The sequence below is a fragment of the Pelodiscus sinensis genome, chromosome 3 (assembly GCF_052426305.1).
Source record: "Pelodiscus sinensis isolate ZL-2025 chromosome 3, ASM5242630v1, whole genome shotgun sequence".
NCBI lineage: Eukaryota > Metazoa > Chordata > Testudines > Trionychidae > Pelodiscus > Pelodiscus sinensis.
The window spans coordinates 31335650-31359763 of NC_143054.1; the positions used below are offsets into that span (position 1 = coordinate 31335650).

The 24114-nt window shown below is 40.5% G+C and overlaps 1 long non-coding RNA gene across 1 annotated transcript; it reads left to right on the forward strand.

Annotated features, from left to right (window-relative positions):
- The first annotated feature begins 15504 nt into the window (after positions 1 to 15504).
- LOC142827576 (uncharacterized) lies at positions 15505 to 23193 on the forward strand. The gene is made up of 2 exons (XR_016349043.1): positions 15505 to 15926; positions 23105 to 23193. It is a non-coding gene; the product is annotated as an uncharacterized LOC142827576 (long non-coding RNA).
- The last annotated feature ends 921 nt before the right edge of the window (positions 23194 to 24114 follow it).

The window sequence follows — 24114 nt, forward strand, 5'->3', positions numbered from 1 at the left end:
GTAATGTCTGGAAATGGATGACAAGAAAAGGGATCATGTGATGATTACCTGCTGTGTTTACTTTCTCTGGGGCATCTGGCATTGTTGGCAGACAGAATACTGGGCTGGGTGGACCTTTGGCCTTTGGTTTTGGTGGACCCAGTATGGCCGTTCTTATGTTTTATAGGGAAAAATTCAAATCGTGTACCATTGCTTAAGAGTTAACTCTAACACACACAGTATCAGGAATCTTCACAGCTACAGAAGACCGTGGATCCAAAGAATGGCCTAACTGGAGGAAAGATCAGTCTCCAGTGGAAGACCTTACACCACATGGCAATCTTAAAACAATGCTGAGAGTTGTCAGCTCACTAGGGAAGAAGAGCTTATAAAAATCATAAGTTTCCTAGTCATTTCTGGTGGGGTGGTCTTGGCTGGCATTTAAATCCAATATTTTATAAACAGAATTAAAATAGCCTAGACACAGATTAATCTCTACATTGTGCCTGTCTGTTTGGGTTTTTCAACTGAAATAGAAAAGTAAGCACCATTCAGTACAGGAATCACAGGGACATCATTAAGACTCATTGCTAGCTTGTCCACTTTGACATTCTGTGTAGCTGACAGTATGACCTTATTTCTAGGTGCTCTTGTTAGGTGAGGGGGGATGATAAAAGTTCATACAGGTGTGTCAAGATTTCCTCCAGAAACTAACAGTCCCTCGATGAAAATGGTGCTTCAAGGAGTTCTGTCATGGTACCAGGCTGGCATGTCACTATCATGTCATTTATGAAACCCAGGTGGTGTTTCTGGGGATGATGTACAGAACATCTGGTTTGTGGATATATAGTAGTGTTATTCCAAGCTTGAGCCTAAGTAGTTCAAGAATAAACTACATTGCTTCTTCTAATAGGAAAATTAATTTGGATACCATATGCCAAATGTTCTCACTTGTTCTCCCATTTTCAGGACAAATCTCAAATCAACTCTTTTTTAGCTTCTGCAATGTTTTAAATTGATATTTTTTCTTTGCAGCTTCAGAAAGCAAGTCCTCCAATGCATATTAGATTATGAGTCTAGAAGCTTGGTTGGTTTAAAAAAGTGTTGGAGAAATACACAAAATTTAGAGCTTTATCTGAAACGACCCGCAAAATATCTGAAGTCACTATCATTCAGAATTTTGACAAAGGCTTTGTACACAAGTATTCTGAGGGTAAAGCAAGTGGGAATTATGCCTCTATATCAGCAGAACAATCGCAGATGAATAAAAGACAAAAGATACTCAAGGAGGAGAAAACCTCTATCTCTGCTTTCACTTCTACCAGTTCATATACGATAATGAGATGTAGATAACAACTTTGTTATCAGACACATGAAAATGTGCTTTTCAAATTGCATGTTTTTTCAAGTTATTCAGTTCAAACAGTATTAGAATTATTATTAATTAAGAGTATGTGAATAAATTTGAATATATTACTGGTTTTTGCGTCTTCACTGTTTATCTTCATAGTCTTAATTTAGGGAATTTCATGGCTGTACAGCAATCCTATTTGGTGGGTTATCTTAGTGGAAGAAGAAGCAGCAGAAGAATTAGAAAAGGAAGATTCTCAGTTAATTAGGTAGGGTATTAGTTCCTGCTCCTAATTAAAATCAAACTAAAATAAGAATTTGACAGGTGTTTGGCCACAATGAAAGCATTTAGCTACTTTTTAACTTTTGGGGAAATGAACAAGGGGGAAAAAAGAGAGAGAGCTTGAAAGGCATTTTGAGGACATTTTATAATAGCTTTTATCTTGTTATTCAATGAATTCTCTTTGACAGTTCTTCTGAGACAGATTTTTTTCCCCTCTCCTAGCTCCGCTCAGACATTTCATTTCTTTCCTTGTAGCGGAGGTCAGTTGGGAATCTTACTCTTTGCTTGCTTTACATTTTTATTTTCACTTTTTGCAATGCCTATTGTAGTTGGATTTTTGCTGTTTTTTCTGACTTATTTCAGTCCAGACTGAAAGAGCTAAACTGGGGGCCATCCTCTAGGACAGTTCCTTAGAAAATGCTTTTGTAAAACATCTCTACAATTTTCTGTGGTGAATATGCTTCCACATCAGTCTCTCTGGGGAGCAAGCATGACCTCAACCCCCAGAGAAAGTCTGATGAATCCTCACACATTCACATGAGGTGAGGGTAATGCATGCGAGGACCCTTTGCTTCTACGTGAACTCCAGGCACCTCTTCTCCAATAGCATAGCTTCGAGTCACATTGGCTGCATCTAGACTGGCAAGTTTTTCTGCAAAAGCGGTTGCTTTTGCGGAAAAACTTGCCAGCTGTCTACACTGGCTGCTTGACTTTGCACAAAAGCACTGACGCTCTACTGTCCGAAATCAGTGCTTCTTGTGCAAATGCTTTGATGTTCCCGTTCTGGCAAAAGCCCTTTTCTGGAAATGCTTTTGCGCAAAAGGGCCAGTGTAGGCAGCTGAAAACTGTTTTGCGCAAAAAAGCCTTGATGGTGAAAATGGCGATCGAGGCTTTCTTGCGCAAAACCGCATCTAGATTGGCACGGACACTTTTCCACAAGTGCTTTTGCGGAAAAGCATCCATGCCAATCTAGATGCTCTTTTCTGCAAATGCTTTTAACTGAAAAACTTTTCCGTTAAAAGCATTTGTGGAAAATCGTGGCAGTCTAGACGTAGCCATTATGGTTTCTGTAGATAGTGGAACTAGTTAGAAAACAATGTGTATGTCACCTAATTACAGTCCAATGTGCTTCTATACCCCCAAACAATACAACTTCTAACTTTTGGGGATGTTCTTCCATAATTTTGTTTAGTGTTATACATAAAATTCTAGTGGCGATACATGTTAATTACAGGCTTCTAAGGGATCCCATGCAATTCTCAATACAATCAAATGCAATGTCCCAAAAATAGAAAGAAATAGAGGCTCTATCAAGATCTGATTGGAAACCTAACTACTGGGACACCTGAATAGTCCTGCTATATTTAATGAAAATACTTAAAACTATAACAACTTTATGTGATGGGGGAATTCACTCAACACCAGCCCCTGGAGGGGTTAAGGTGGTTAGGTTGGCCAATTAACTGGGATGCATCTGAAGGAGGAGCCAGTGAGCAATAATCATTAAAGGACTAATTAATGATTAAAGGATGAAGATCACCTGGACAGGAATAGGCTGGTCTTATATGAACCTAGCTAGCTGAGGGCAGAAAGTGGGAAGTTACAGGAGGGAAAAGGCCAATCAACACTCTGAGGCTTGACAGAGAAGGAAGTTTGCCTTGGAGGGAAGTGCATATCTAGTGGAGGATGGGAAGGAGCTTGTTGGAGGTAATGTAGGAAACAGTCTTTGGAAACAGCAGCACGGTGTGGGACAGTGCAGAGCTTAGCTGCTGGTTACATGGTCCCTGGGCTGGAATTGTAAAAGAGGGTCAGTTTGGATTTCCTGTCAGCCACTGTGGGAGTAGCATCTACTAGGGGTAGGATAGGAAGATGTCTGGAGTGGTTCGTACAGGGGAACTTTTGTACACAAATCCCCCTGGAAAGCAGAAAACTACAGTGACCTTCCTGGTGGCAAAGCACTGAAGAAAAAGCTCTTGAGTCCTGAGAGAGCAGATAGAATAAGCATTTGCAGGAAGGGCCCTCAGATTGGCAGAGCTAATCCCAGAGGGGCCACAAGGAGGTACACCAGTGCTGAGTAAAGCATTCCATGGCATTTCCATTAATAAAAATTAATATGCCACAAAATAATTACATATTATGAACTGATGCGCACTGTACAAAATCAACAAAATAAATTCAGATGGAATCTGGTACAATCTATAGTTTTTAATTTATAGTTTTCTTAGCTAAAGTGGTCACGGCTAATATAATAGACCTGCTTACACGGGAACATAGCAATTGCCATATTAGGTCAGGGCTATGGTCCATCCATGGCTCTATCCTGTGTTTGGCATTAGCCAACACCAGAAGCTTCAGAAGAAGTTACAAGAGAACCGCCAGTGATCAGATATGGGGTAATCAGCATTCCAGGTAGTTTTCTCCCTAATCCCTAGTAGTTAATGCCTTAAATCCTAAAGGACAAGGTTGTATATCTCTGGGGTAAGGAAGCCCTGTACTAGTTTAATCCCATGCTATGGGCAGAGGAAGCCCATAGCATGGGACAAGCTCCAACTGCTGTGCTAGTATGCAGGAGAGCAGCTCAGCTCACTGAGCTGGCTACTGAGGAGGAAGCACGTGTGGTGCAGGCTCCAACCCAAAAGCCACTGCAGCCTCTGACTGTGGGGACCAGAGATCTTAGGAACCAGGCTGGAGACTTGCTACCCACAGTTGATCTACAGACTTCCCTGGGAGCTACCTGTGCCTGGGAACCTTGAAATCCCCACAATATGTGGATTACAACTTCAGGAAACATGGTAGCAAGTGACCCAGGGAGCCTGAGTGAGTGGTATCTCCCACTTGTGAAAGGTCAGAATGTAGCAGTAGGCTGCCTACTGACTGGGGGGTGACAGGGACTAACCATGGATAGAGCTCTGGGCTGAGACTCAGTAGAATTGAGTGGGACCCGTTTTCTCGCCCTGGTTACTACCCCCCTTTGGGATCTGGCCGTTATGCTGCACAGCCCTAAACCCCAAGGGCAGCCATAGACTCCAACCCATAGGCCATAGTGCTGTCAGTGTAAGAAAGGTCTGGTAGACTGCATCCATGGTGGAATCATGACTCCAATTCTACCCCCAAAGAGGGATAGGATGAGCATATCCTGCAACAATCTCTTACAATTTTTTTTATCAGCATTTAATGATAACTCTGGGTATTCCTGTTATTCATATAAATGTCTGGTCTTTGGGTATGTCTACACTACCCTCCTAGTTTGAACTAGGAGGGTAAGGTAGGCATACCGCACTCGTGGAATGAGGAGTAACGGTAGTTCGTGCCCCGTGTAGCCGCGCTGCACGGGGTTCGAACGGGCGGGGTTTAAAAATGGCAGTGCCCCGCTTATGCAAATGAAGCCCGGGAAATTCAAATCCCGGGCTTCATTTGTAAGTGCGGTATGCCTACATTACCCTCCTAGTTCGAATTAGGAAGGTAGTGTAGACATACCCTTTGATAGTTGCTAATATCTTGGCCTCAATTACATTCTATTCCCATGCCAATAGTCTAGCTACACACTTGGTGAAAAGGTATCTAAAAGGGTGTTATAAGGAGGAGGGAGAAAAATTGTTCTCCTTGGCCTCTGAGGATAGGACAAAAAGAAATGGGCTTACATTGCAGCAAGGGAGGTTTAGGTTGGACATCAGGAAAAACTTCCTGCCTGTCAGGGTGGTTAAACACTGGAATAAATTGCCTAGGAGTTTGTGGAATCTCCATCACTGAAGATATTTAAGAACAGGTTAGACACCTGTCAGGGATGATCTAGGCAATGCTTGATCTTGCCAGGAGGGCAGGGGACTGGACTCTATGACCTCTCATGGTTCCTTCCAGTTCTAGTGTTCTATGATTCTATGATTAAGTGTTTTATCACCGCTGAAAGAAGCCCAGGAAGCTCTTTATCTCTCATCTTACCCAGTAATGTATGTGAGTGGTCGCTTTCCCTTTGTTATAGTGGGGTTCTAGTTTATATCCCTTATTTTAAAAAATTAAAGGCTTCCCCCGACCCCAGGGTGACCAACTAGCAAGTGTGAAAATCAGATACTTTCCTTTTCAGGGTGCATTTGTACAACAGAGCCCCTAACATCAAGACAGTCTCTGATAGCATTGTGATGTCTGGTCCCTCTAATCCTACACCCCCCAATGGTGAAATTAATAATTGATTAGGAGACAGGGTGACATTTCCTCCCTGTTCAGAAAGCAATGACATAGATTGAAATTCCAGTTGCAGTCACAAGTTTCTGAAATAAGAAGGCTGTCCTAGAACCATTCAGTCATTCAGATCCTTTTGAAGTCACCTTTGAATGTACCTTAACTAGGTAAAACTTTTATAACTGTATGAAGTTTATATGAAGGATTTTCATATTGCCTATCTCAGTGAGAAACAAATTGTTGGCACTGACAAGCTTCTGGCAGCAGACAGCTCGAAAACCATAAAGAGATTATAGAGGGCATTTTACTGGCAAGTGGAAGCTTTTACTTCAGCTATATTCATCTGTGGTCAGTCAGTTCAATGAACAGCTGGAACTCTGAGTGTGACTCATTGTCTAATACTTGATGCAAAGGTAGAAAAATGACGGTGCATATGCTCACTTTTACAGATACCATGTACAATCTCTTCCAAATCAGTTTCTCATATCTCTGGTTCTATGAGTCAAGCAAATAAATGCCCTGTGGTTCTGCAGTAAGAACGATATACTTACAGCCTGGAAGCCATGTTACTAATTTCAGCACAACTGATGCTGTCATTATCTTCTCTGTTCAGGTCATCTTTGGACCATAAGTGTTATTTCTTCAAGAAACAAAAGCCTGTGATAGATTTTTGGGAGGAGGGTTTTAGAATGGGACAAACAAAATTTAAAAAAATACTTTCACAGCTTTCCCATTAGTTCTGGGAAAACATAATAAAGCCACAGCTGGTGGGCACTTATTTTTTCTTAGCATTTAATAATAGAATTAATTGGTAAGTGGAAAGCTTTCAACCCTTTTTTCTGCTGCACATTGCCCTCTGCTATCATTATGAATAGACATTAGAATCCAAGCTAATTGTAATTTCTTAAGAAAGGAAAAAATATACTCGAATCATCAAAAATCAACTTTTATTGTTTTTGTTTGCTTGTTTTAGTGACAAAGTTTTAAAGTTATGTATCAATAATCTCTGAAAAAGGTGTAGTTAGAAATTCAGTCCCTGATTAATTCTCAATTGTACTTCTCCAACATAACTCACTGTGTATTGCACCATGATTCTTTCATTGTGAGAACACTCCCTTGAATGACATTTCCATACATTTTAGGGTGAGAATCACTTTTTTTGTCATATGGACTAAAGTTAGCAGGGTTTAAAATGATGAAGAGTAGTTTCAGCTGGGTTGTCTAGGTAGTTCATGCAGATTAATCCATCTTCATTAGAGACATCTATCATTTAGTCACTGTGCTTTTGCAACAGTATTTTAATGCTGCAATACATACCTAGACAAGTTCCTATTTGTCATGGTGAATTTATTATGATAAAATTAGAACAGGTATTAATTTTGACCAGACCTGTAACTGAACCAAAACTAAATGTTCATCCTTCATTATTTCAGACATGGATTTGAGTTCCTTTGCTTTCCAGTTAGGGTCTTAACATGTTAAAAACTGCAGTTGCACAGATACAATGGTGATGGGCATGATCTAAGAGCCTGTAAAGAACAGAACCGGTAATTTTTCAATTATCCCAGCCTCCTCAACCTGCAGGTATATTCCCTGCATGAAAAACCAAGTAGTCATGTGCACTGCTGGACTTCCAAAAAATCATAACTTCAACAAAACTGACTGATACATGGGAGTAACCTGGTTTAAAATGCAAGATAATCTTTATATTTGTTAAATGAATCCAGATGCACAGCCCTTTAGCTGGTGAAACAATTCACAGATAATCTCTTGCTTCAACAGTTTTGATTTCTGTTTCATTACACTTCCACCTGAAGATGACTATTATCAAATAACACTGTTTAGGATTCATTTAAAATTATGTAAGAATATTTAAAAGTAGCATCTAGCAATTTGTTTCCTTGCTTTCTGGGCAGATGTACACATATTTACCGTCTGTCTGTAAATATACTCTGTACTATTTGCTAAATTAGCTATCTCAACTTCCCTCCCTCTGAATCCTATTAGTTTATTGACTTGAAAAAAACCTGAGTACTCCTGTAACACCTTAGAGTATATAGATAGATAGATAGTACCATGAGCTTTCGTGGGCAAAACCCAGTTCTTCAGATGAGATGATAATGTATTTGTTAGTCTCTTAAGGGTACGTCTACACAGCAGGGTTAAAGTCAGAATAAGCTACGCAACTTCAGCTACATCAATTGCATAGCTCAAGTTGAAATAGCTTAATTTGGCTTTTGGTGCTGTCTACCCAGCAGGAAGTTGAAGGAAGAACAGCCTTCCTTTGACTTCCCTTACTCCTTGGCTATGTCTAGACTGCAAGCCTCTTTCGAAAGAGAGCGTCTAGACTGCACGCGGAACTTTCGAAAGAGCAAGCCGCTTTTTCGAAAGAAAGCACCCAGTGAGTCTGGATGCTCTCTTTCGAAGAAGCCCTATTTACATTCAAGAACGCCTTCTTTCGAAAGAAGCACTTTCGAAAGAAGGCGTTCTTCCTCGTGAAATGAGGTTTACCGCCGTCGAAAGAAAAGCCGCGTTCTTTCGATTTAATTTCGAAAGAATGCAGCTGCAGTCTAGACGCAGGTGAAGTTTTTTCGGAAAAAGGCTACTTTTCCCGAAAAAACCCCTGAGTCTGGACACAGCCCTTGTGAAAAGAGGGTTACAGGAGTTGAAGTAAGAAGTCCTCCAACTCAACATCATTTTGAAATAACTGCTTATAGTTCAGAGGAGCACTATGTTATTTTGGGATAATGTAAGTTATTCAGAAATAACGCTGCTTTGTAGACATACTCGAAGATGCCACAGGACTACTCATTGTTTTTAAAGTTACAGACTTACACGGCTGCCCCTCTGAGACTTTTATCAACTTGTCATCCAGACTGGTAGAATGCAATTACACAGCCTTAATAATTTAAGGATTAGATTTTCAAAAGTATCTAAGGGTATGTCTACACTACCACCCTAGTTCGAACTAGGGTGGTAATGTAGGCAACCGGAGTTGCAAATGAAGCCTGGGATTTGAATTTCCCGGGCTTCATTTGCATCTTGCCGGGCGCCGCCATTTTTAAATGTCTGCTAGTGCGGACTCCGTGCCGCGCGGCTACCTGCGGCATGGACTAGGTAGTTCAGACTAGGCTTCCTATTCCGAACTACCATTTCACGAGGAGTAACGGTAGTTCGGAATAGGAAGCCTAGTCCGAACTACCTAGTCCGTGCCACGTGTAGCCGCATGGCATGGAGTCCGCACTAGCTTGGCAAGATAATCACTCCCCTTCACCATGGGAATGGTCATAAGAACTCCCTTCATCTTCCTGTAATTGGCACAAAGGTAACTTCCATATCTTCACTTTCACTGTGAAGTAACTGAATGATTAACTGAGTTCTGCTTCAAAGCCCTATGAGTGCAGCTGTAGCAAGAGCAGGAAGGGAACAAACATTTTTCTTTTTTCTTTTACCCTAGGGGCAGTGACACTTACTTTCTTATTCATCTCCTCCTTTGCTTACGCTGAGCAGAGGATGAGCAGGACTAGGTAGATAGATACAAAGGCAAATTTTGACTAGCCCTTGCAGGTTAATAGCCCTCAAGTAAACCCTAGTTATGTCCACACATCACAAAGTAGCAGGAGTGTCAAAAACCTTTGAGTGTTGGCCTATCCCCTGATTATCAGGCAGGCTTGAATTTAAAGTGCTACCAGAGTTCAGTTACATGCCACACTCTATAACTCAAGCAATCTTTAAATTGAAGCAGGGGTGCTAGAACAATTGGTATAATGGGGATGCTGAGCCATTGAGCCAAACTGTAAATCTTTTATATAATGGAAACAACTTCAAACTAAGGGGTATGGCAGCACACCCAGGACCCTAATTCCAACAGTTATGAAGTGGAGATTGCCATAACACATCAGTGACAGTCTATATCAGCCAAATAGGCCTTTCTGAGTCTCGATTGTTTTGGAATATTGTAAAGGGGTTGAGGCTTTTAGTTTCTCCTCCTACTATTATATCTAACTTTGCAAGATGAGGTTATTCTCAAGGACTATTTTTTTTTACATTATCAAAAAAAAAAGCAATTTTTTTCCAGTTAAATGGCTGAAATGGGAATCTGTCAAAGAGAAATTATGCTTATTTTATGTTTTTATTTTATTCTGCACTGCTTCAGACATAAGCTAATGTGACCGGTGTAATTTGGCATGATATTTCTCAGTGTGAGAGACAGATATAGATTACAGTTCGACTGAATACATACGTGAATGTTACTCTTCCCGACTGGTTGAAGCAGAGGCTGAAGGTGGCATGACCACTTCCACCTTAGCAGCAGGCAATAATGTGAAAGCATTCTTTCACTAGCCTTGGCTTTTTATTGTTATGTTTTGCTTCTGGATGTCATTATTTCCAGCAAAAACAATGGCTTCCATTTACTGCATGGCAACTGGACCGTCTTGGTACAGATCATGCTCTAGTGAGGAACACACAATGTATCAGGCTAGTTGACTGAAATGTTTTTTTTTAAAAAGTGGGAACCTGGTCAGTGTGTAGTGTATGCTACTCCATTAATACACTGTTAAAGTGGAGACTCAGATGTGCTTTCAGTAACCACTGACATTTCATCTGAAATAAGGATGAGAAATTTCACTTACTACAAAGCAGAGTATTAAAAAGGCTCCTTATCTAGGGGACCAGAATAGGGATATTAGTAACACTGTCTGCTTCTTTTAAAAACCCTATTAGTGTCAGGTAATATGTTTCTCCAATGGTGCTTGACATACACTAGGGTACAAAAATATTGAGACGGAACTTTCCTAGGCAATATTTTAAAATACACAAAGAACTGTCACCACCTAAAGAAAATGTAACCTTTGATTGGCAATAAAATAATATTAGCTTTGTTCCTAAAATTGTTTAGTGATCTGTTCTTAAGGTGGGCATGCACATGTGCCTATACACACGTATGTGGCCATATATCCTCATTACCTAAGAGTTAAACTAATTTTGTCTGAATTTAGCATTTGTGAAATATGAGCATTGGCAAATCCAATGTTTTATTTTAGTACTACTTATCATACCATGGTGAAGGGATATCAGTCTTACAATGCTGTGTTAATATATATCACTCTCTTGCATAAAATATTATTTTTATTTACATAGCATTCCACATCTGTTCAGTGGGATCCCTGGGCTGGCTGGTGCAGGTGTTGTGGGAGAGTGGAGAAGAGCCAGAAGTGGGCAGAGGAAGGCCAAGGAGGGATCTGAGAGAAGCAAGGTGGGTGGGGGCAGGCATGATGTTGGGGAAAAGGATGTAGTGGGGGTAGAGTCTTGGGGCAGAATGGAGCACCCACCAGGAAAAATAAAAGTCAATGCCTGTGCTTACGAAATAGGTATGTTTTCAAGGGGACAATAGGGAGAAACTTGAGAATACCATAGTGAACTGGGATGCGGTCCCAAGCGTGATAGAATGCATGATATCAAGAATGAGCAAAGGAGACAGTAATATCAGCCGGAAAAGAAATGAGATAAAATGTAAATCATGGTGCCTGGGCTCAGAGGCCCTGGCCTATGGTATGGGGAGCAGGAAAATGGGGTGTCTCGTGCCCTGACTTGATCTGCCTACCCAGTGCTCCTGCCAGGAAGGCTGAGCATATCAAAACTCTTTACCTCAACCCCATTTCTCTGGCAGGGGCTTGTGGGGAGAGGAAGGAACTGCAAGTTGGTAGGGAGGGGCCTCACTTGCCATCATCCACTTCTGGAGTAAACCAGCATCGATATTCAAGAATGGCTGTGAGTAAGACATGACAAGAGTGTTGAGAAGGAAGAATGATTTTTACAGCAGCATTTTGGATGGTCTGAAGCAGTGGAGAGCTGGTGACTGAGGAGGAGGCTGTAATGGTCAAGATAACTTTTTTGAAATGTTACATATAACACATGTCAATCAAGTAGAGGAGGAGGCTGGAGTTTAGTATCTCTGCTAACTGATTCACCTAACAAAGACAGTATATGGTTGAAGTAGTATAGTATAATGCAGGACAAGATTATCCATTAGGCACAACAGGCACAGTGCTTAGGGCCTACAAAAAGGTTTAGGGCCTACAAAAAGTTTAGGGCTTAAAAAATATTCATAATGAACTCAAAAATAAGAAAACTTCAAAATCAAGTTTTACAGTCATAGTGGCAACAGCCCCTTACTTCCTCTTATCAGACGATTAACTATAAGGCACCCCTTAAGTAAAATTGTAGTACAGGTTAGACCTCTCTGGTCCAGCACCCTTGGGACCTGACTAATCCTAGACAAGGGGATTTGCCAGACCAGAGGAGGTCCATCCACTAATGGCCTGTGCTAAACTGCTTTCCCACCACCACACATACACACTTAGGGTACGTCTAGATTACATGCCAGCTATCACTCCCTGGGCCAGAGCTCTTTAGCTTCCATTGGCCTCACAGCTGCTGGGGTCAGAGCTGCACAGCAGGGGTCAGAGATTCCCGGCTGCAGCTAGCCCTTTGCCACTGTCCAGTTGCTGGGGATAGATCTCCCTGCTGTGCCCCCCACCTCTATGGGGCTCCCGAGTGAGTCTCCCATCCCCACCGCATCGTGCTACTGCCCTATGGCCAGAGTTCCCTTTACCCGGACTTTGTGGGGCAGGAACATCTGTGGTCCTGCTGGACCATGGATGTTGCCGGACCAGAGAGTCTGGTTAAGGGAGGTAGAACCTGTATGCATCAAAATGGCTGCTATTTTAGAATGAAGGACCATGAATTGCTCACATGGTGCACCACTTTCAAGAGCAAAAATTGAAGTGGGTGATATTAGGCATCTATTAGTGTAGGCTATAGGGCATTTCTCCCTTATTTATTTATATATAATCTCATTTAAAGGCTTATGATGATGAGAGTGCCTAGGGACTATTAAAACCTTAATCCATCCCTGCTATAATGAATTGACTTCACTGTCATTTTTGTAGCACTGGGTATGCCATTTAAGAATTAGGAAATAAACATTAAAGCAGGGGAAAGGTGGCAGCATGGTCAGGCCGCACCTTTGCCACATCAATCATTTGATGCATTTTTGCTATCTTGAGGCTGTTAGCAGCTGGCATTAGTGACTCAGAGACTATTCTAATATGGTGCAGGGATACTGGCTCTGAGCACAGTGTCACTGGTTACCTTTGCTCACAATTCCCACCTGACTTTCTACCATGTGCAGTTAAATTTATAACAGAGAATCTGGTCCTTTAAATTGCTAAACGTATTCTGAAACCACACAAGCAATAGCATCAGGAAGTTAAACAGAATGTTAACACATATATGATTATTTCTTTTCTGTTTTTAATTTTTTAGTTAGTTGACCTAAGAACATAAGAATGGCCATACTGGGTCAGACCAAAGGTCCATCTAGCCCAATATATTGTCTGACAACAGTGGCCAATACCACATGCCGCAGAGGGAGGGAACACAACAGGTAATCCTCATGTGAGCCTTCCTCTGTCACCCATTTCCAGACAAACAGAGGCTAGGGACACCATTCCTACCCATCCTCCATGAATCTATCTACCTCTTTTTTGAACCCTATTAAAGTCCTAGTCTTCACCACATCCTCTGGCAAGGAGTTCCACAGGTTGACTATGCTCTGAGTGAAGAAAAACTTCCTTTTGTTTGTTTTAAACCTGCTGCCTATTAATTTCATTTGGTTACCCTTAGTTCTTATATTGTGAGAATAAGTAAATAACTTTTTTTTATTCACTTTTTCCACACTAGTCATGATTTGATAGACCTCTATCATATCCCCCCTTTAGTCTCCTCTTTTCTAAAATGAAAAGTCCAAGTCTTTTTAATCTCTCTTCATAGAGGTTCCAAACCCCTAATCATTTTCTGTTGCCCTTTTCTGAACCTTTTCCAATGCCAATATATCTTTTTTTTATTTATGAAGAGACCACATCTGTATTCAGTATTCAAGATTTGGGCATACCATGATTTCATATAGAGGCAATAATATATTCTCTGTCTTATTCGCTATCCCTTTTTTAATGATTTCTAAAATTCTATTTGCTTTTTTGACCACCACTGCAGGCTGAGTGGATGTTTTCAGAGAATGTCTGTCTGTCCGTCAAGTACCAAATACTACATTAAATGGATGGCTAATCCAAATGTGATTTTGGAGGTGAGGAAAGAGGTAAACATTCCCCCTCACTTGCTGTACAGAAATCTAGAGGATTACACTAGACTTGCAACCTCTTTTGTGCTCACTCAGTCTCTGAAGTGCAAACTAGAAGGGCAAATATATAATCCATTGGTTAATTTTTAAGTCATGACACATTCAACGCTGCCTATGTTTATCCCAGCGCTAGCAGGAGATCCCTTCTCTCATCTCACACTAACTTCTTTTTTTATATAAAGCTCTTCAAGAGTGATTTTGTTGTTTTATTCACCCAGTGTCAGAGACTCATTATTGCCTGTCTCAGATTCAGAGAGAAGTTAAAATGACTGTCATACATCATAAAGATTCCCCTTTGTTAAGTGCTCTGTGGTTGGTTCTAATTAGAACAGTGAATTACTTAAGGAAACTGGAGAAATTAGGTAGTTCCCAGGCATGTAATTATCCACTGTATGAGCCTCAGAAAACTCCCCTTGGTAGGAATTTTTCAGACCTTTCCTTCTAATATCCAGTTTTTATATTTAAACTCTTTCAAAATATTACTGATAATCTCCAGCCCCCCAAAAGAAAAATATCTTTCATACTAATAAAGTCAGACACCAGCTGTTTGATGATTACAGTTGTGCTTAGGATTGTACAGAGCAACATCTAAACCAGCTCATTCAGAAGATTACAGACAACATCTTGTACATCAATACTATCTTTCATTTGAGTGTCTCAAATGGCTTTGCAAACACGGATTGGGGCTCCCAGTACATCTGTGAGTTAGGTAAAGAGTTATGTCCTTTTTACATATAGTGAAGATAAAGCACAGAGAAGTTCACGTGATTGGCTCAAGGTTGTGTAGGGAATAGGTAGCAGAGGGATTTCAATATTTCCATGCCTACTTTTCCAGATATGAGAACCCATCTGAGATTTTGTAGCCTACAGTAAAGCAACCATAGCTATTGCACATTATTGAGTATCACAATGAAATAAAATCAATTCCATTTCACTGGCTGCTATGTAACAGCTGGTGGTTGTTAATAAAGTAGGCAATCCGTTATTCCTACTTTTTCAGTGTGAAATCGACATACCCCTTATTGCATTTTTCTAACTTCAAAATGAGCTCTATCATAAATGATATTCATTGATAGAAACAAAACAAGTCCTGTAGACTTTACTGTCCTGCCAAGCAACAGCTTAGGATGATTGTTTCTATTTTTAAGACTAACTACAATATTAGCCATCATCCCTCTTTTGCCATCTACATTTAAGATTTGAAAAAACCTTTTGCTGAAGAAAAGGACAATGCTCTCATCAAGGTTGGGATGAGAGCACTTAGAAGCACAAGCTGCTGCATAGTAATACATCACTGTCTGACAACACTCTAACCGTATTGTTTTCACTCTAATGTTGAAATTGGTTTTCCTTTTAAAATGATCCCCTTTGGATTCTGAAAAGAGTCCATCAGTATAATACTGATTGGCTTGACTTTATCTGCATAAGAAAATGTAACACATTAGGTCATCTATCAGTACTGCCATTATGATGTCAGGTGCTACAAAGCTCAGGAAGTTACCAGTTCCCTAAATCCATTGTATTGCAAGCTGCTTTTGGTATTCCTGAGATTTTCCTATACATATGGCTGTGAATTTGTTAAAAGTGAATGGCCACTACTAGAGGGTGAATCTCAAAAGGATTGGTTCAGCTGAGTACAGAAAAAAAATCAGTAACTCCTTTAGTATTTAAATTGGATTAGAAATATCATGAGTCCAGGTGGTCTTATGAGATTTGCAGCGCTGTCCTGATTTTGGCCAGGCTGAAAGTAGCAGAAGTTTCCTTAAAGTATTTCAACCAATCCACTAACTATTATTCCTTATCAAACTTAGGAAATATAGAGATATGTGGAAATTCAAAATGCAAAGCAGAGAAGGAAAAGGTTTGAAAATGGATAACAACACACTGGGGCCTACTTCGCAACAAACTAAGAAAAAGCCCCCTATCACCAAGAAGGTGAGAACCATATGTTTGCGTGTATTCTCTATCTTCTCAGATAAACCAGAAACAGAGAGGGGAGGAGGGAAATAAATAAATAAACTCTCCCAGCTCTGTTACAACTTTCATCATTTTAGATCTTTTCCTTCATAACGCAAAGCAAACTAATTATCTAATTAAGTCAACAGGTGTCAGTCATTCAAACATAAAGAGCTGCTAGATAGGCCAGAACTGGGGAATTCTTTTCTTTAAGTGTCTGCACTTAGTTTTAAACATAATGACATTAAAACAACTGATTGAGGTCTTTACAGAAATCAGGGCTCAGCTCAGTACTTGAGGCATTCACCTATGAGGCAATTAGGCTTTTGCCTCATATTACAGTATTTTGGCATCTTTCCTGAAGAATCCTTTCGGTGTAGTTTCTTATATCTTGAAGGGCTACACCAGGAAGATGTCTATTGTTTACAAGCTGTTTGGAGAGTGTGACCGCATGACCGACCAACCAAACCCCCCTCTCCCTCCCAACCAGGCATAATTGTAAAGTTTGGATATGATTAGCATTTATTAAATATCAGCTTATCATTTACCTTCTATAAAAATATTATGATATTTTACAGTAATGGCTAAAAAAGTATTTCAGGGATTTTTGTAAACTTTGAGCCATAGTGTTAAATACTTTAGTGCCTTTTAAAAGTGGCGATGAAAGGTGTCTTTTTCTTATGAAATGATAGGTATGCTTATTCCTTGCTCAGTGCAGGGAGATAGCCCTACATTTCTTTGGTTTTGATTGTCTGTCTCTCTCTTACCTATTTCATAATTCTCACCTCCTGTCAGACTTTTTTCTGCAAATATATCTGGGTGGCTATGAGAATTTTACCAGTTCCATAAATTCTTGAAAAATCTGATCATGCTATCACATAACTGTAAGATGTAGTTCAGCCTAACTGAAAAAAAATAAGATCTAAGGTACATCAAATAAAGCCTATTTTTTGGAGGAAAGCCTTACAAACATATTAACAAACATCAAGGCTGAAATGTATACCCTTCTTTCAGGATCAACATATTTGAGCTTGTTTTTTGGTGGAAAAATAACTTTTTTTAAAGGAAAGTAGACATCTTTTTGTAAGTGCCATGACACTCCTCCAGGGCAGTGAGATAAATGCTTTTAATCTGTGTGATAACATTTCTATACTGCTAGATATAAGACTTGGGCCCATGTAGTAGTACATTTGTCAGAATATCCAAACTGATGGATTTATATATAAATACTGTGCATTGAGCCACAATTTTCCACCTTATGCTGTATATATTGAACATTTGTTGAAGTAGATTTAGTGATATTCATATTCAGGCAAGGATGAAGGGAAGAAAACTGTGAGAATAATGAAAGAATCAGCAGGAAATAGGGTTGCCAGGTGTCTGGTTTTGAACCAGACAGTCCAGTATTTGAGCTTTCTGTTCAGGAAACAAACTGAGAAAATATAAATGTCTGGTATTTTCTACATAAGATGTAATGTAGATTGTGATGTAATGTCAAGTTTGTCTGGTATTTTTGTTGAAACCATCTGGCAACCCTAGCGGGAAATAGGTAAGATCTTGAAGTCCAGAAGCAGGAGAACTGCCCTGAAGAATGTGCTTCAAGTAAACTGTCTAGGATCAGTGTCAGTACCTGGAAAGAACTGGTCTATCCGAGAAGTGCTACTTATGGTAAGAGCAGCATTACACAAGATACATTTAATTCTTGTGCTCTGTAGCACCTTTGAAGACTTGAAGGCTGCGTCTACATTTGCGCATTCTCACACAAAAACTCTTTTGTGGAAGAGTTCTTCTGCAAAAGCTCTTCCAGAAGAGAGCATCTACACTGGCATGTGCTTTTGCACAAGAGCATCCATGCCAGTGTAGATGCTCTCTTGCGCAAGAAAACTCTTATGGCCATTTTAACCATAGGGCTTTCTTGCGCAAGAAATTCATGTTGCTTGTCTATACTGGCCTCTTCTGGAAGAGCTCTTGTGCAAGAGTGCTTATTCCTGAGCAGGAGCATCAGAATTCTCGTGCAAGAAGCCCTGATTTTATACATTATAACGTCAGTTTACTTGCGCAAGAACACGCAGCCAGTGTAGACAGGCAGCAAGTTTTTGCGCAAGAGTGGCCAATTTTGCGCGAGATCATGCCAGCATAGACACAGCCCCACAGTACAGAAAACAGAACATATTTCCAGCCCTGTTTGATTTTTCTTTGCAAATTATTTGTGTTCGTTCAGGGAGCAATAATAGTGCAGTAATTAGTAAAAGATGTGTATGGAAATAAACAGAGAGCTAATTTTCCTAATTTAATTCTACAGTGATAAATGTTACCTTTAGCCTAGGACTGCATAATCAAACAGAATGGAAATTGAGCTGCTCTCTCAGTTAAAGTTTTAATGCCCAAATGCACCAAAAAATGGCTTCTGTCCTGTCTGCTTGCAGGTGTCAGGCTGCACATTGTTCATGCACATTAACAAAGGCATGTCAGCATGCAAATTGTTTATGTGCTGGGATATAGGTAAGGCAATGGGAAGTGAAAGACACAGCTGACTAGAAGAAGAGTAAAGAGAAAGCAGGTGATGTTTGATAGTGACATCCACTGACAACTGAAAATCTACTAGCAAACAACTGCTTTAACAAACAAGACATCGTGTTTTTAAGGAAGACTGGACTATGCAGCAGCCTATTTATTTATTTGGAATTGAGTATTTCCCATTGCTTTCTCATACAATTATGAATCTAGAGAGTCCTTATTTCCAGTGAATGGGAACAATCTAAAACATAAACAGTAAACTATTTTGGGCAAAATTCCATAATGATATTTATGTTTATCTTATGAAAGTGACCAAGAGTAGCTTTCATAGAAACAATAATTAGATAATTTTATCTGACCATCTTCACACATGTATAATTCTGCTTCAATGTGCATCTTATGCTCTTGAAGGGAAATTGCAACCATTTAAGAAGTAGCTCTTCACTGGAATGAACAGAGAATTGTTTTGGGTAGAGGTACCTATTTTGTTACATTTGGGTGCACAATGGGACCCTGATCCTTGATTAGGCCTGTAAAGGTTAGTTTGCTGTGATCCTGTTGAAAAGTCACTATCGGAGAATATAACACTTTTTGTTTGTTGTTGAAGGTAGTATGAAGAATGGGTTTAATAAAAAGATTACTCACCATCAGCTTAATAGTGGATTAGTAAGACAAAATCAATATATTCTGTTCATTGAATTTTCCAGGAAGAAATACAATAAACCCAATGATCCATTGTAGTATTTTTCTTTGATGCCTACTTATGGCTAGATCTCCACAATAGAACTAAAGTTCTGTTGTTCCATTCCCTTTTAACAGAGGTCAGCACAGCATTGCTTACATTAAGTGTCAGTGCCCTCTGTGTCCAATGCTGAATTTGCAGACCAGCTGGCAGAAGAAAGGCCTCAACCTGAAAAATGTGATTTTATAGTTATATTATTTTTAAAGTTGCCTGTAAAGATTGTATATCTTTGCCTTCCTTTCCAATCTAGGAAAAGGCAGATTTAGGGTTACAATAAATCCTCACAAGCCCAGGGGAAAAGGCAGCACAGACCTGTATTATGTCACTCTGGGATAATTCATGTGATGACAAATATAACAGTATTTTGCAGTTAAATATGCAACAGTGAGTGGTTTATAATACAAGTGAGTCTAATGGATTGTGTGTAATAAAATGGAACATTATGGAAAAGAGTATTTTTTGTGCATTTCAGCTGTGGAAACAGCACATTTGACTAACATAAACATAAATAATCCCAAACTGTAGTAATATCTTCTCTTCTATACCGTATATATGGAATGTCCTCTCTGATTATTCAAATTCCTTCTGCAAACACATGAGTTCTTCAAAGCTTTTCAGTGATAACTCCAAACTGACAAATCCAGATAACTGAGTTCTAAAAAAGAAGAGAAAACAGCATCACAATGAGACCATACACTGCAGATGTGCCTAATTTTGTGTCATAATTGTAATCCTCAAAGGCCATATGTAGTCTAATGGAGTAGTGTATGAGACCAGGAGATCTGAGTTCAATTCTTGAGTGTGCCACTGACTTACTGTGTGACCTGACTTCTTTGAGACCCAGTTTGCCCATCTATAAAATGGAGGTAATAAAGTTAATGTAGTTTTGTGGCACTTCTTAAGATCTATGCTGCTGTTCTAAGATGTAGTACTAACCACAGATTCCCCACCAACACATTATATTTAAATACTCATAATACTTTCATTTAGCATTTTTCATAACTGGGTTTCAAAGTGTTTTGCAAAGAGAGGGAAAACCTCATTATCCTCATGTGTAAAGGTGAGAAAACAGAGACACAGCACGGTGAAATGACTAATTCCAAATCATACAGTGAATCAGGGCTTTGGAAAAACTTTGGTCTAGGAAGGAAAGTTTTAGCTAAGTAAGTCTAGGGTTTAGAATCCATGTTATAATTTTATTCTGTGTGTAACCTTTGTTTCCCATACTTCTTTACACTTTGTTAAATGTGAACTTGTGTTCACTATGACTACATCTAAGTGCTGTGGGTTAAGCAGAGTGGTGATCAGAGGAGGGACTGGTAAACTGGGTACTATTTCTTTGGAAGCTTTGAACCAGTGAATACTGTGCATGTTCTGTGGAGCAGGGGCTGGACTCTAGGGAGATGCTCAGAGAGCTCTAAGGTTGGAGTGTTAGAATCACTAACTCTGCAGAGCAACAGCGGGATCTGTATAGGTCGGGAGGAGACTGTCTGTGTTGCCTAATGCCAGTGGAGCTGGGCAGCTGACTGCCAGTCGGCTCAAATAAGGCTTCCTCACATTTCAAGTGAGATTGCTTGCTAGTCTGTTTAACTTGTCTCTGCTTCACAGGGACGGGACAGCAGGTGATCAAAATTACATTGGTAATAAATGTCTATTTCTAGAGAACAGATGAGAACACCAGTTATATACATACAGCTCATCCTACTGTTGCTATTGCACACTCTTGAAAATTAATGAATCCTACCAGCTGCATCACACTTCCAAGTTGTAGTTATCGCTACTGTATACAAATGCAGAGAAAGCTGAAGTCGATTGACTGGCCCCGGCCCCCAATCCTGCAGCAAGCACATGTAGCCCTGCCATTATCTGGCCATGGTGGCCCCAGCCCCAATCAAGGCCCAACCCCCATCCAGTGGTGATATCCCCACTGCTGCATCCTGGTTCCCATTTGGCCACAGCAGCCCTGACCCCCATCTGGGTAAAGCCTACAGCAGCCTGGGCCTGGCCCCCACCCTAGTCTGACTCCAGCCCCAATTATGCAGCATGTTCTGGTCCCCATCTGGCTGTGGAAATCTGGATGCAGCACCACACTCCAGTCCCAGTCTGGCTGCAGCCTCCATCCACCCCAGCTAGTATTTGTCCATGGCAGCCCAGCTCTGGCACCCATCCAGCCTCAATCCTGTGCCCCATCCAGCCCTGATGTCCTATCCCTATCTCCACTTGGGCCTGACAGCCTGACGTTGCCCCCATCCACATCCTTGGTTTTCCTCCACCCCCAAGTACTGCTGCAAGCAGAGAGAGCTAGGAGGGGTCCTCTCTCCTCAGAGTATCCTCCTAGCATCCTTCTTCTCCCCAAACCTTGCCTGAACCCAGCCCCACCCTGTAACGTGTATCCCCAGCCAGAGCCCTCACATCCCTGGATTCCAACCTTTTGCTCCAGCCCTGAGCCCCTCATCTCTGGCCCCATCCCAGAGCCAGCATCTCCATCTGGATCTCTCATATCCTTGCATGCCAACCCTCTCTCCCAGCCCTGAATCCCTCATCTCCAGCCCCATCACAGAGTCCTCACAACCTTACACCCCAAACTTTACCCAAAGCCTGGGCCTCCTCCCATACTATGAATCCCTTGGCCTCACCCCAGCCACATTAATTTTGTTATATTCACCAATATAAAGGTGATATGTTTCACAACACCTGTCTGTCACACATCACCTCCATATTGGTGCACAAAACAAAGCTCATTCTCCTTGGGATGGGAAAAATTAGAGGGAACACTGACCACAATTGTTTCAACCTTCTCTCCAGACTGAATTTGTCTAGCTTCAACTTCTAGCCACTTGCTTACGTTCAATGCTTCTCTGCTAGACTGAAAAGCCCATGATTAAATAATTAGCACACTCCCATCTCTGCATCCCTGTGGGGAGAGAGGCTGTGTGCGCTAAGGTAGGCCATCCTCTCTTTCCCTGCAAATCATGCATGGCAGGGAGGAGGGCTTTAAAAGGAGGAAGCTGCAATATGCAAGGGGAAATCCTGGGAAGGCAATAACTAGAGTGGCTCCTGAAAAAGCAGAAGGAATCCTCATGCCAGAAACTTCCCAGCTCTGTGTGGAGTCCAACCAACCCCAGGGGCAAGCCTCATAGGAAGGAATTGACTCAGCTACCCAGTCATAAGGACTCCAACAAAATCGCTACGCAGGTACCCAAAAATAAGACAGTGCCTTGGATTTTTGAGGGTCTTTTTGTTGACCCCAGGAGAGTCTTGGTTTTTACTTTTCCTCTACCCAGAAAGTAAGCAGCTTCATAAGGGCAGGGCCATCACCAGGGCGGAAGTGGGCATGGACAGAAGCCTTCACTCAGGTGGGGAGGCACCCAGTAAGACTTTTCACATATGACCTACACTCTGTTTATAGAGGTGTATGGATACATTTAGGCAGGGTAAAACACATAATGTTTGTTTGTGCCCAGCCTACCAAGTGATTCACATCTGAATCTGATCTGTCCTCTGCATTATTTACCATTGAGTAGTTCCCCTGAAATCAGCAAGTAGTCCTGATGCAGTAGCTATGAGCTATGGAAACAGAAAGTTCCCCAGTATGAGAAGAGGGCAACTTATTCTTTATTGTTACAAACGTGAACTACAAGTAGAATAATCAAACAATACATACATGAGTCAATATTCAACAATATCTGAATTCACTTGAATTAGTGCATTTTATAATATTGATTATACATTTTATACTTGTATCTTTCAAACCACAGTAAAACTTAGCAAGAGATCCATTCAAGTAATTATCTATTAATTGTGGCATTTGTTTGCTAGAGTCTAGATTTTTTCATCTTTTTTTACACATGTAGTTAAACATCTATGCTAGTGACATGTTTTCATTGTTATAACTTAGGAATGTGGCCTAGAAGGAAAAGTACAAGAATGAAAGAAGGAAAAAAGAAGAGGCTACAAAAGCAGCAATAAAACAAAAGTTCAAACTTCTGTGCTCTTACTATGTTTTTCATTTACTCTCTCCTCCACTCAGTGATCTAGGACTTGTCATTCCCTTTGGAAATATATTTATACATTTATCAAACATGCACCTATTGCATAAGATTCCAGGTGGCTTTTCAACGGTTAAAGCATATATTAATACCAGAAGTTCATAACAAACTGCCAGCAACTGGCAGGAAGCAGACAATCTCTGTATTAATTACAACTAACAAAACCATAAATTGAAAGAACTGTATTACACAATCCTTTAGACATGAGGCACCTTTTATCCAAAACCTTATTCAGACAGATATCTGGACTAATAGGCACATCTTGTACCATGTCTTGTAGGTCAACTAACTTGAGTGCTGGTTGAGCCACAAAGAGAATGAATTCAGTCATCATTGATGCTAATATCCTCGCTTTGGCTGAAAAGTGAACAGTACAGTTCAGAGTGGGAGGAAAAGTGGTTTTCATCTAGTTGTGGGTTGACGTTAGGTCAGCCCAAAGGCTTTATTATGGTGATTCAACCCATGGGATAGATTTGATCATGGTTAACTGAAATGGTGCTGAGAGTGAAAGATCCTTATCTACAGTTAAAGCACACCCCTTTTAGTATTGGTTCATCTAATGTGATTGCTGTCAACAGTGTTCTCACTGGATTAATTTTTGTAGTGTAAACAGCAGAGCTTAAAGGAGTAATTGAGGGTTGTGATCTTGGTTCAGTTTTAGGGTTATTTCTGAGGCTCCATTGTTTCCAGAATTTCAAATGGAAGTGATGGCATGTAATGCACTTTTTCTGTCTGTGTTTGGTTTGGATGCTGGCTGCGTTTTTTCTCTTTGATGTGGTTTTATATATTTTGTATTGCATGTTGGGGTGTTAAATTATTAACTAGAAATATGGCTCACACTGGTCAGTTGTTTCTCATT